The 13,942-nt window shown below is 39.0% G+C and overlaps 1 protein-coding gene and 1 pseudogene across 1 annotated transcript in view; both read left to right on the top strand.

Annotated features, from left to right (window-relative positions):
- The window catches only part of Nfe2l2 (NFE2 like bZIP transcription factor 2), a 138,426-nt gene that overhangs the window by 90,133 nt on the left and 34,351 nt on the right, over nt 1–13,942 (top strand). The window lies entirely within an intron of this gene.
- On the top strand, nt 6,220–6,387 carry LOC147829976 (U2 spliceosomal RNA; annotated as a pseudogene).

Here is a 13,942-nt window from a genome sequence, read left to right as displayed (position 1 = left end):
CACTGTCCTCACACCTTTCTTTTCCAATACTTGGGCTGCACTTCCAGTCTTCTCTAGTCCTCAGAGAGTTTTTATAACACAAAATGAAACTCACAAACATGCTGTGCTTGTTTCGTTTTTTATCCTATCACATTTCCCTACCCTGAGACAATGTGACAAGGACCAGGGCCTGGATGGACAGGAAAGTAGGGAGGCGAATACCATGAGGAAAACCCACTTCTTGATCACATGTGTATCACATTTAGGTTCATCAGGTTCTTGTGAAGTATCTGTGTCATTGTTTGAAAGCTAACAGTGAGGGAAAGGGGCATTGATAGGAGTCCTTCCATTTGAAAACTACCAGAATAGAGCTGGGGATTTAGCTCAGTGGTTTTGCTACCTGCTGTGCAAGCACAAGGACCCAAGTTCGATTCCCGGTACCAAAAAAACCCAAAACTACCAGGATAGCCAACCCCCAACCTGATGGGCCTAAATATATCTTCCCTACACACTCACCTGAACCCTATGGCTCCATCCTTGATGGCTTGATCCTACAGTCTTGGTGATCAAATTTTCAGCTAAGAGACTGGTCTTTTTAGAAGACCCAAAGCTGTGAAAGCCTGTCCATGGATGACTAAGACTCCTAAAAATGTGAAGAAAATGGTTGTTTCTCTGGCTATTTAAGTGTTTACCACTACCCTGCCTCAGTTATGGCACATGCCCTACAGTCAGTCTGTAGAGGGTGGGCATGTGCAGTCATCCACACCAACAAAGGGGAAAGGAAGCATTAAGACAGCTTCAGTGGAAAGAGCCTAAGGAATTCACACCAAGTGACAGGCAAAAGAAGTGCTGAGTTGGGGCCGGGGATTTAGCTCAGTGGTTCCACCGCCTGCCTTGCAAGCGGAAGGATCCGAGTTTGATCCCAGGTACCAAAAAAAAAAAAAAAAAAGAAGTGCTGAGTTAAAGCAAATCATTGTCTTTAGAAATCTGACTAGCATTAAAGCCTATTTATGAAATGGATTTTAAGATCATTTCAAAGCATGCTAGGCTTTCAAAAGATGTTTGTTTTAAAGAGGACAGTTAGCTTTAATTTTTTAAAAATGTAGTTTCGGTAATGCACAGTAACAATTGTACTATAATTAATGGCCACAAAAATACCAGGTGCCCAACCAAGCCTTTTCTACCCATGTAAGAGAGCCAAGCTAAGTAAAAATGCCCTGCCTCGCCCTACTCAAAAGTTAAATGCTCTGCCTTTGTCAGGAGGGAGGAATTAATTCAAAAGCAAAGCCAGTTATTAGGAACAAACAGGCATTCTGTTGTAAACACCTTTTGTTAATGCATGTTAAGAACTGAACTTTCTCACATTTGAAAGAAGCCTGCTTGAGAGAATGTTTAAACCAAACTAGGTTCAAGATTGTTTTCTCTTGCATGCCAGGGATTTAGCTCAGTGGTTTTGCTACCTGCTGCGCAAGCTCAAAGACCCGAGTTCGATCCCTGGTACCAAAAAAAAAAAATTTTCTCTTTTAGATTTCTGCCATTTTATCTGTGGGATTTGCACAGGAGAAAGTACTGAAGTCAGATGGTTCCCCGACCATCATTTGACTTAAGGATTGTAGCATTCCCTATTCTTTCCTGACAAATTACTTTATATTCAAGGCAATGAACTGAAGAGAAAAGACAAAACACAGGAGAACCATAGGGAAGAAAAAAATATAAAGAGACCTAAAGATGCACTTCCTCATTATAGCTAACGAAGCTATTTCCTAGAATCCTTGGGCTATAAAAGGCTAAGGGAATTTGCTTAAGTTAATACATTCTATTTCATTATGATGATAAAACTACAGCCAATCTTTTATATTTCCTGTTTTATTGCTTCCTGTTAGTTATTGAGAGAAGAAATTCAATGCGCTAGTTTTTGTGCTCTGATGACAACGAGGCCATAACATTTGTTTTGTGGGTGCTTCACAATGTCTGTGTGTTGCATGTGTGATTATCATTAAATTGAATAAGTTGGTAGTATTGTGTGGTTGCTACAAACAGATGCAAAGCTGAATGTGAGGTCCAATGTTAGGGTAAAAGCCCATAATAAAACCCCTTTGCTGTGCTCTGCAACTGATTGTTTTCATTGGAAGGAGGAACATACCTTCAGTTCTCCAAATGACCTAAAAAATCTGCAGTAAGAAGCTATTCTCTCCTCACCCTGGGATTAGAACGCAGTTCCACTGTTGGGCTAACGTGACCAGATTGCCTTCTTTGTCCATATTCTGTGTCCTAGGAAGAGACTGGATGCCCTAGTTTTATCTGGGTATCTATGGCCCTGGGTGCTTCTTACCAGTGAGGCTGGTGGTGGTCATAGAGCTGATAAACCTAAGCATGGACCGTGAGTCAGGGACAGCTCTGACCACCTTCTCTCATCTGGTCCCCCTGCTGTCCTCACAAGGCTGGTGCCTGCATACCTCTCACAGAAGGCAGGTTATTAACCATGTGGAATCCCTACTTTTATACATACAAAAGTCAAATAGCGGCAAATATTGATTTAACCTACAGCTTGCCCTGTATCCCAGAGTTACCATGCATTGACATCAGAGTATGAACTCTCAACTTCCCCAAAATGATAGTTGCATAGGTTTGTATTTTAGATGACAGTCACAGGCTTGGAGCAAATGCATTAGAAAAATAGAAAAGAGAAGACCAGAGATGTAGTTCAGTGGCGCTGCACCTGCCTGGCAAGCACAAGGTCCTGAGATCGATTCCCCATACAGAAAAAGAAAAGAAAGAAAGAAAGAAAGAAAGAAAAGTGCAGGGCATGGTGGTACACACCTGTAATCCCAGCACTCTGGGTGCTAGACGCAGCAGAATCAAAGGTTGAGCCCAGACTGGGAAACTTGGAGACTTAGCAAGCTCCTGTCTTAAAAAAAAAAAAAAAGGAGTGGGCCGGAGATGCAGCTCTGAGCAAAGGCCCTAGGTTTAATTCCCAGTACGCGCCCCCCCCCCCACAAGAATACGTTCTATCAGTACCATCCTTTCTTCTGCAATTGTAACTGCTGATTTTACTTGGGTCATAGCGGGAAAGTTGGCTCGAGTCAGATAAGACTTCCCTGCTTGTGGCTTCTTCCCACCCTGCAGCTAAATCCATCTCATCAAGTCAACTCTCTCAGGCTGGCGGTCCCCAAACTAGCCTGCCTGAATTATCATCCTCTCAGCATGCCACAGAGCCATGCACCCATCCTCAGTAGAACATCCCTCCGTGAGAGTCCCCCCACTGAGACACATGCCTTCCTCCCAAAGCCACTGTTGAGCCATGAACTCTGTCAGCCTCTCCTGTTAGCGCCCTGATGATTAGTTTATCAGATTACATAGGCTCGGGAGTAGGATCAGGTGAGTTTTCTTTGAGAGTTGGTCTGCAGATGGGTAAGGTCAGAAGCCTGAGGATGAATCATCAACTCAGAGATGCGGCAGTAACACTAGAAGCTTTAGTGGCCAATCACGCATTTTACAGATTAGGAAACTGATATTCAGGGGCCAAAACGTAAGTATCTTGAATTTAGGATGATCAGCTATCCTAGTTTGCCTGGTACTAGGGAGGTTCCTGGGGTGTGGGACTTTCAGAGTTCAAACCAGGAAAGCCCCAGGCAGACCAGGACAAGTGGGCCACCCTACTCAGTCGGGACCCCAGAACTCTCCTGCTTCTCCACGCAGGTAGAGCTGGAAGAGGGCCTTTCTTGGAGGACCCCAAGCTGCTGGGTACAGCTCAAGAATGCTGGATGAGAAGTGATCGCAAACACGATTAACCAAGCTGGCTTCCCTGAATGGCCAGTCTTCCAGCATAGTCTTGGATGGCACCTACAAGTAGCTACATTGTGTCTGACTTACAACTGAGGAATTCTTAGCCTCCCAGGCCACAGCATTTGGCAGAGTTCAGGGTGAGAGTTGGTCTAGAAAATAAGGCTGATGGAAAGAGCAGGGAGGGAGAGGAGGAGCAGGGGATGGAAAGAAAAAAAATTAAGATGTACATGTACATATACCAACACCACCATGATAAATGTAATCATTAGGTCCTGCAAACGTGTGCTAATAAAGAAACGGAAAAGAAAAGAAGGCTGTGGTCTGGTGTGTTCACTTCACAGCGATGAAGCCTTTGGAGAGAGTGCTGCTGCTGATTGTCTCTGGTGTGTGTGGCTGCAAGAGACTGGGAATGGAGAAGTATTGGGCAGGGAGGTGCATCAGCAGGATGCCCCGTGCTCCTGTCGCTTCCCTTTTCAGAAGTTTTGTCATTCAGAGGTTTTGAAGCTCGCAATAAGCAATCATCCTTGGCCAACTTTGGACTTTTTCCCTAAAATGTCAAGCACCTAATTGAATGTTTTTTTCTTGGTTTTACTTCCCCTCCGGATTAACTTTGCCCCTGGCTCTTGGTTGTTTGGCTGTTGTTTCCTGTTTCCATGGCCTCTCCTGCTTTCTGTAGTAAGGAAATCTAGCTTGTAACTCATGCCCTACACCTGTGAGGTTAAATAAAGGGAAGGAAAGAGGCAAGAAAGGAAGAAATAATGCCAAGGTCCCCTCCAGGCAAAACTGTCAGATTAAGTTCTTTTCAATATTCTCTTTCCTGCATGGATTCCTTTAAGCCACTCCAAATCCCCCACCTCCATCCCTCCCCTGTACACACCTGCCAAAATCTAATTTTTTCAATAATTTACCCTTGTTGTCAACCACTACTGACATGTATTTAGGGACAAGCTAATCTCTGCTAATGGGAGTTAAAAATCAGAGCCAAAGGCCTCAGAAGTGAACCTCAACTGTGACCTGTAAAGTTACTACCCTTCCTAGACTACATATCTTAACATTTTAATGAACCTAATTTTGGGGGAGGGATTTTGGAGTTGAAGGGAAGGGTGGTGGTGGCAGGAAGCACAGCAGAGGATTATTTTGGGAAGAGCTCTATGATGGGGATTGCCAGATTTAGCAATGAGAAATATAGAACAGCCAGTTGAATTTGAATTTCAGCTAAATAACAAAAGATTTTTGATATAAGCATATCCGCGAAACATACTTATAACCAAATCATCTGATGTTTATTTGAAACTCAAATTTAACTGAGGGTCTTGTATGATATCTGGTAACCCTGTCTGTGACCCATGATGTCTCCCGAATGTGCAGCCTGTACACAGGAGAGCCAGGATTGTTGTGGCGTTTGGAGCAGTTCCCAAATGTCTGGCAGAACAAGGAGTCTGTGGAGGGGCCTGGGGGCAGAGTAATCATGTGGCACGGTCAGGTGAAATCACTGCCCCCAAACCCAGGCACAGGGAAGCAAGGGGCACCCGAGGCAGTTCTGAACAGAACACTCCTTCAGACTGGCTAAGGTGCCAAGAAAGCGGGCGTGTTCTGCTGGATTCCTCCCAGCAGATACAGTGCCTGGTTCCAGTGCTGACAATTGGGCTGTCTGATATCTTCCATGCTAGAACATTATTTTTAGGTCTGAGGAAGGGGTGCCAAGGTTTCAAAAATAAGGTTACAGATACAGGGGAAATTACATTCAAGCTCAATCCTGAAAGTGACTTCAAGATCAGGAGACCCAATTTATGGACCTGCTAACATCAGGTCTGGAAAAGGGTAAGACAGCAGCAGGCTTTCATGCAAAAATACCCAAGACCTTATGCTTTTCTTTCGCTTTTAAAAAAAATAAAGGTAATGGTAACTAGCTTCAAGAAGATTGACTTTGCCACCCATACCAATCTTTTTGTTCTCAACTAATAAAGAGAGACTGTTTTGTTATGTTATTGGCATCTGCACTGGATACACCCTGTCTGCACTTTCAAATCTATTATTGGTCCTTTCCTCCCCTGCTTAGTGCTTTAGGAAGCTGAGTTAGGGATTATCTTCCCATCTGGATTCTGCCGATGGGAAGCAGGAGCAAGAGACTGGAGAATGGGAAAACAGAAAGGTCAGGATAGAATATTGTTGGTGTACAGTATTTAATAAAATGCTCATGATTTCAACAACCCGATGAAAAGCACCCAGTAAAATATGAACATGATAAAATGTATCTAGCCATCATTCCACTTAACAGGGAAATGCTACAGGGAGCTCCACTGAAGTTAGGAATAAGACAGGAGTGCTCACTATTATGAGCATTAGTTCAAAATCTTCCCGAAGGTACTGGCAATCTGATTAGACATGACAAAGACTTCAAGAGGGATGGAGGTGTAGCTCAATCTTTGATTGTGTGTTTAGTATGCATGAGGCATCGCTTCTCGGCCTTTTGGCTAAGATCAAGTGTAGTATGCATGAGGCCCTGGGTTCAATTCCCAGCACCTGAAATAGTAACAATAACCACACAAAACCTTCAAGTATAAGAATGGAAAAGAAGGAAAAATGTTTTTATTTTTTACAGATGATAAATCTGTATGTTTCCAAACTTGAGACTCAACTAAAAAGTAGTCATGAACAATAAGACAAGTCAGGAAAAAGATGCAAAATTAATGTGCAGAAACCAATCTCTCTCTCTGTGTGTGTGTGTATATATATATATATATATATATACACACACACAATATATGGTGTGTATATATATATGATATAAGGATGAAGGATCTTATTTAAAGTAGCAGCAAAACTGAGGAAAATACCTAGGAACAAATTTAACAAGAAATGTACAAGCCCTATATGTAGAAAACTTTAAAGCAAAAACCAAAGGACCCCCCACCACCACCAAAAAAAGCTTTAAATAAATAGGAAAACATATCTGGGTAGGAAAATTAAAAATTATTAAAATGCTACACCTTGCTTAGCTAACTTAATATTTTAACATGATCCCAGTAAAAATACCAACTTATTTTCCTTTTGAACTTGGCAAGTTAATTCTCAAATATATACTAGGGTCAGGGGTGGAATAGCTAGGAAAATTCTGAAAAGAAGTTAAATACCTATGTCTGTATGGGAGATGGAGAAATGATTAGCTCTAACAGATATACATTATAAAGTTCAGTAATTAAAACAATATGGAATGACCTATAAATGACCACAAAAGTCAATAGAACAGATGAAAATATTCTAATAAAACTATATGCATGCAGGAATTACAAGTAATGTGTGACAAAGATGAAATTATAAATCAACAGGTGTAAGAGAGACTATTCAATAAGTGGTATATGTGTAACTGGGTAGCTATCAGGAATAAAACTGGGTTCAAACTTCATTCTGTTTACTAAGCTACGAAAAAAATTTTTTTTCTTTGGTGCTAGAGATTGAACTCAGGACCTTGTGCTTATGAGGCAGGCAGTGGAACCACTGAGCTAAATCCCTGGCCCCAAAAACATATCTTTAAATGCAAAAATTCAAAGTAACATTATTACAATAAAACTATGAGAAAATTTTTTCATAATCTGAAAGACCCTTGTAAATATAACTCAAGATTTAGGAGCCAAGCCAGGTGTGGTGCCACATCCCTGTAATCCCACCACTCTGAGAGGCTGAGGCAGGATTATGAATTTGAACCCAGCCTGGGCAATTTAGTGACTTAATGAAACCCTCTCTCAAATACTGAAAAAAGAGCTGGGCATAGAGGCACACACCTGTAATCCCAGTACTCAGGGGGCTGAGGCAAGAGGATTACAAATTGGAGGCCAGCCTGGGTTACACAGTGAGTTTGAGGCCAGCCTAAATTACATGGCGAGACCTAAACAGTAGCTAAGAATGAAGCTCATGGGGGCTGGGGATTTAGCTCAGTGGCACTGCACCTGCCTCACAAGCTCAAGGTCCTGAGTTCAATCCCCAGTACGGGGGACAAAAAAAAGAATGAAGCTCAGGGACAAGGTCCTGGGCTTGGTCCCTAGTACTGAAAAGAATAAAATAAAATCTAGAAGCCATTAAAATAATTCAAATATGTAAAAATAAACAATTTCTGTATGTGGCAAAATAAATAAATAAAACACCATGATCATGGGAGGGGATGGGGAAAGAAAAAATTATGAGAAAAGAAAAAAAATGGAAATGAAGTATGTAAATAGGGAAGGGTGGAGGGGTGAAGGGCACACAGGTAATGGGGAAAAAATAAGACCCAAGATACATCATGTACAGGTACAAGCAACCAAAAATAAATGTAAATGTATTGTATACCTAAAATGTACTAATAAAAGAATTTAAGTAAAAAAATAAATAAATAAAATAAATAAAACACCATGATCAATGTTAAAAGACAAATGACAAAATAGGAAAAGTATTTTTAATTTGCGCCAAAGTGTGAATTAAATACTGGCAGAATACTCTATATACAAAGCACTATTAGAAATATATAAGATTAAAAACCCAACAACCCAATAGAAAAATGTGTAATAAATATGAACATATTTATTTATATTTTCAAAAATCTAAAAGTTTTATAATCTATCTTTGGGATTATAAATTGGTACAATTCCGTGGAGGGCAATTTAGTAAGATCTTCAATCTAATAAGGCACATATCCTTGATCCAACAATTCCTTTTAAATAAATTTATTCTATGAGGGCCAGGGGTTTAGCTCAGTGGTTCTGCCACCTGCCTCGAAAGAGCAAGGTCCTGAGTTCGATCCCCAGACCAAAAGAAAAATATCCTATGAATGTATTTGACATGTAAAATGATCCAGTAATTCACTTGTTTTAATTATTCCACAATGTATACATGTATCATAACATCATTCCATACCCATAAGTACATGCAATTATTATCTATCAATCAAAAATTAAATTAATAAGTTTAAAATGACTTAGATTGAAGGGATTTTCACTTTAACTTTACTTGCAATACCATGATTGGAAATGATCTACTGTTTATTAATATGAAATTAGTTACATGGATCATGATTTATCCATGTAATAAAATACTATGCAGCCATAAAGGAAAAATGCAAAGAAAATGAGAATGTTCTATGTACTGTGTTGATATTGAAAAATCTCAGATATTTTAAATGAAAAACACAAGATGCGTAGCAAAATCCACTGTTACTGTGTGAAAAAGAAAAAAATAGTATATTTGTATGTGCTTGTAAAGACATTTCTCTGATATGATTGCAAAGACCTAGTAATAGTGAATTAGGATAAAGGGAAGAGAGATGTTGAGTGAAAAATAGGGTAAGGAGAGACTTTGTTTGTTTGTTTTCTTTGAGACATGGTCTCACTTTATAGGATGGTCTGGCCTTGAACTCACTATGTAGGCCAGGCTGGCCTCACGCTCGCAGCGATTCTCCTGCCTCAATCTTGCAAGAGCTGGGATCCAGCTGTATGCCACCACACCTGGCAGGAGAGACTGTTTAACCTTTCAAATGTATTTATTTTTTATTACTTTTTAATGTACTATTTAAATTAATTAATGTTTTAATTGAATATATTTATAGGGCACAGGGTGATAATTTGATATAGGTATACAATATGTAATAACCACATCAGGGTAGTCAGCATTTTCATTCCCTTACATTTTCTTAAACTTTTAAAAAAATTAATGAATTTTGTGGTGCTGTGGATTGAATCCAAGGCCTTCACACTGAACTACATCCCCAACTCTTTATTTTTTTAATTTTTAAAATTTTTTGGTACCGGGGATCAGACTCAGGTCCTTGAGCTTGCGCAACAGGCGACGAAACCACTGAGCTAAACCCCGGCCCCCCCAACTCCTTATTTTTTTAAAAAATTTGAGTCAAGATCTCACTAAATTGCCCAGGCTGGGCTGGAACTTGCAATCCTCCTGCATCAGGTTTACAGAGTGCTGAGATTATACCTGGCTATATTTTTAAAGTGTTTGAGTCATGAGTATGTATTACTCACTCAAATATTCAATATATAAAAAGTTGTATTTGGAAATCAAATAACACATACATATATAAGGTAGGAAGTAATGTTCCTATACCTTAAACTACTGCTCAAGAAAAATCAGCATCAGCAATTTGTCACTGAGAAGCAGGTAAGAGACTTAAAATTATTCGGCAAAGAAAGCACTGTTATTTGGGTTCCTGAAATTATGTTTTGGTGCTGCCAAATCTACTTAGGCCAAATATAAATGACCTTCTGTGGGCTTACAGTGACTCCGCTGGGCTTACCCAGCACTCCCAGTCCTGTATGAGTTCAGTTATATTTAAGTTGAAAGTGGAAAATAACCCTGAATTAGGTAGTAATTAAAAAGTGAATAGTAGAGGCCATTAGCTTTTAATAAGTTAAGTATTTTTTAAATTTGAAATTAAGACATTACCTTTTAACAATTTAAAACTTTTATGCCTTCTACAAATTCTTGGCAAGCAGTACCACAAAATTCAGCCACGAGGGCTCCTAAGTTACAAACATAAAAAGTTGCAAAAAATTATTCTTCATTTTCCACTGCCAATATTATATTTTCTAAATAGAGCTTGATATTCTACTAGTGCAACGAAGCAGACCTCACATTACAGAGACTTACTCAAGATCATGTTCCTTCATGTTAGAAAATTCCTTAAAGGGTAGAAAATGAATGTTATAAATATTTATTAACAGGATAAAATATACAGCTTCTCCATTTCAACATAAATACCGAGGTCTCTTGCCAAACCAGCAGTTGATATTTTAATGTATGTGCCCTAATAAAACACAACCAAACAGTGTTTATACAGTACACTCTCCTGTTGTCTTATAAAAGCAGTGTGTTGATGTTAGAAGAAACCATCGCTTCTCGGTCTTTTGGTTAAGATCAAGTGTGATGTTAGAGGAAACCTTAGAAATCAGCTCGTTTACTCATGTAATCAGTCATTCAAATAACTAATATGCATTGTTTATCGAGTGTCTCTGCATGGCAGGTAAAGTAAAAAAATAATAGGGCTAAGAAGATGAATAACAATCCCTAGCTCTTGAGCAGTTGATGTCTAAGCCAACTTTTTTCTTCTTTCTTTCTAACTTGAAGAATCTCCAGGGTATCTTGAGGTCAGACCAGTATTTCTTTTCATTATGTCAAGTATCGTGCATTTTTACAAGAAACTAAATATTCTGTAGTTGTGGATTGGCAGTAGCCTGTGGGTACATCAGTGTTTTTCACATAGTAAGGTTTTGTTTTCAGATGATCATTTCAGAGGATTTAACTGTTCCGCATCTTCATAAGTAACTAAAATACATCACGGCACTTAGGCTCTCAACAACCATCATTTTACAGACTTGGGAAGGGCTGTCAATGAGACTAAACAACTTTCCCAGGTCCGTATGCAACTAAACCCAGATCTGTGTCTCTAGCACTTCCCTTTTCTACCCCATAGTACCCAGCAGAATCTGTCAAATTGTAGGATAGAGAAATTTTAATTTGCATTAATACTGGAAGAATACGTGATTGTCATTGAATAGTTAAAACCTCAGTTGTTTCACAGAGAATTTGTTAGAGATAATCATACTATGTAAATGTATTTCTGTAAACAATGTAGGTCCATGAAGACTGTGAATTAATACTGGGTAACGGTTAGTTTTGGTCATTACAATGCCTTGTGTCAAAGTGATAAGTGAAGTTATTTTTCCCCCCTTTGTATTTCTTTGCCTTTTACCTTTGAACTTGTCTGTAACCTTTTTTTTTTTCCTGGTACCAGGAATCAAACTCAGGATCTTGTATTTGTCAGGCAGGCGCAGCACCACTGAGCTACATCCCTGGCCCACTTTCCTATAACCTTATTTATTTGAACAGCTTTGTTCTATGTCTTTTAACTATCCATTCCAAGACTATCATATCTTTAAATATAATATGTGGTTTTATACTCTGTGATTTTGTTTTTAAAGGTATCTGATATTTCTTCTTTTAGTCCATTGGTACGACTCCTTGTAGCACATTGTCTTCTATTTAAGCCTTTTGAGAAGCAAGACATCTACTCTTTAGTAAATGATCAATGCATAGCTTACTGAGAGCAAAGTACAAACATTTCAAATTATGAATGTGACCTGTAGTAAAGGAGATAACTTGAGTAAAGTCCCACAATTGAATCTGGCATTGATTGGCAGTTAATTTTGAAGACCTTGGACCATGGAATCATAAAATCTGAATCATCGGGCCGGGGATTTAGTTCAGTGGTGCCATGCCTGCCTTGCAAGCACAGGGTCCTCAGTTCAATCCCCGGTACCACAAAAAAAAAAAAAAAATCTGAATCATCTCCCTTAGAGAATACCTTAGAGAATACTCTTCAAATTCACCCGTGAATCACTAGCAAACAGATACAGGTTTCTAGGGCCCCTTATAATTTCTTTTCTGTATTTATACATTTGAATTAATACTAGAAGGTTACTAAGCAGCAACCAAGGAGAGAAAACTATGTTCCCTGAACGCTCCCAATATAATTTCTACTGGTCTTCTGGTAGGCCTTCCCTTACTGTGGTCAGAACAGATAACACCACAAAAAGAAAAAAAATAAAAAAAATATGGAAATCTTAAAAATTGAATTTCAACATGAAAATTATAGCATACTTTATATAGCTTTATTATATCCCAATAGCACAAAATTATGCTTTGCTCTTCAAATTATACCATACACTTAAATGAAGTCAGTGAGGGGTGTGGTGGTGCATGCTTGTAATCCCTGAGACTGAGAAGGCAGAAGTGTGAGGATTTCAAGTTCAAGACCAGCCCGGGGAAACCTTTTTTCTGGAAAATGAAATAAATAAATGAAGTCAGTGACAAAAATTATAGTGTAGATCATGATTCACAAAGTGTTGGGAGGTGTTTTGTGGCTTACCTTGACCCAGGGAAAAGAGCAGAGGTTTTTGGTGTAAGCTAAACCCAGGATTTCAGATGAGCTCTGCTATGTGGAACCTTAACTATGTTAGTGAATCGGTGGATTCACTAACATAGCTCCAATAGTGGAGCTATGTGGCCTTGGCCAAATTCCTGGATCAGGTTGAAGTAGTGTTATCATCTATAAAATGGTTATTGTGAAGATTAGTAATGATGTATATAAGGTATCTGGAAGTAGAGTTTTGTATGTAGTAAGTGTTCAATAGACTCAAACTTCACACACTACACACAACTTATTTTATTATTAAATTGAATTGATTGTAAAAAGATCAATTAGTAGTATTATCTGACCTTCCACCTACAGTGGGCAATTGAAAATACATATTTACTGCTACTAACAATGTGGTACTTCAGTCCCCAGGAAGCTGGGTTGGGTAAACTTCGGCAGGAAATGTCTCCGTAATGTTCCTTAATGAAAAAGTCTATAGTGTACCACAACAAGTCTACTTCTATCTTATGACTTTGTATTGTGATAAAACATCTATCTCTTCTGCATTTAGTGCCTTTAATAAAAAAACAACTGCAGTGACCTTGTCAGGGTAGTTAGTAGATGATCTTATCCAATTACACTAAAATGACTTATTGTGACAACTATAATTTCAAAGGGACAATAGTCACAAAGGAAAAAGAGGGCCAGGGACGTAGCTCAGTGGCACCCCACCTGCCTAGCAAGTCCAAGGTCCTGAGTTCAATCTCCCATACTAAAAAAAAAAGGAAAAAGAAACAGGTAATAGTTGTTGCTTGTTGGTACAGCTGAGAAAACAGAGCAGGCCTAGCAACACATTGTAGTAAGGGGAATTTTTTTTTTTAATGCTGAGGATTGAACCCAAGACTTCACTAATGTTAACCATACCCACTACCACTCATCTACACCCTCAGCTGCGGAAGAAATTCTGAGGCACCACTTGAAAATATAAGCTTAGTATTTTGTGGTGTTGGTTTTTAAAAACTCAAATTTTCATTAAGGTGCAATATTTAGTGGCGGGTGCTCTATAAGCCCACCACTCAGAAGGCTGAGGCAGAAGGATCACTGAGAGTTTGAGGCCAGCCTTGGCTACATAGTGAGATCAAGGCCAGCAAGACCTTGTCTCAAACAAACAAACAAAAAAACTCTTAAAAAAATAAGGTGTGGATTTCATACTTTCTGAAATTTTTATGTCCTCTTATCAATAGTTAATGATATTTTCTTACCATAACTCTTCTTTTATTA

Source organism: Heterocephalus glaber, unplaced genomic scaffold, assembly GCF_053883595.1.
Source record: "Heterocephalus glaber isolate CG9 unplaced genomic scaffold, H.glaber_assembly_v1.0 deba00000347, whole genome shotgun sequence".
Classification (NCBI taxonomy): domain Eukaryota; kingdom Metazoa; phylum Chordata; class Mammalia; order Rodentia; family Bathyergidae; genus Heterocephalus; species Heterocephalus glaber.
Note: the sequence above shows the minus strand (reverse complement) of the source record. Positions and strands in the feature narration are given on the sequence as shown.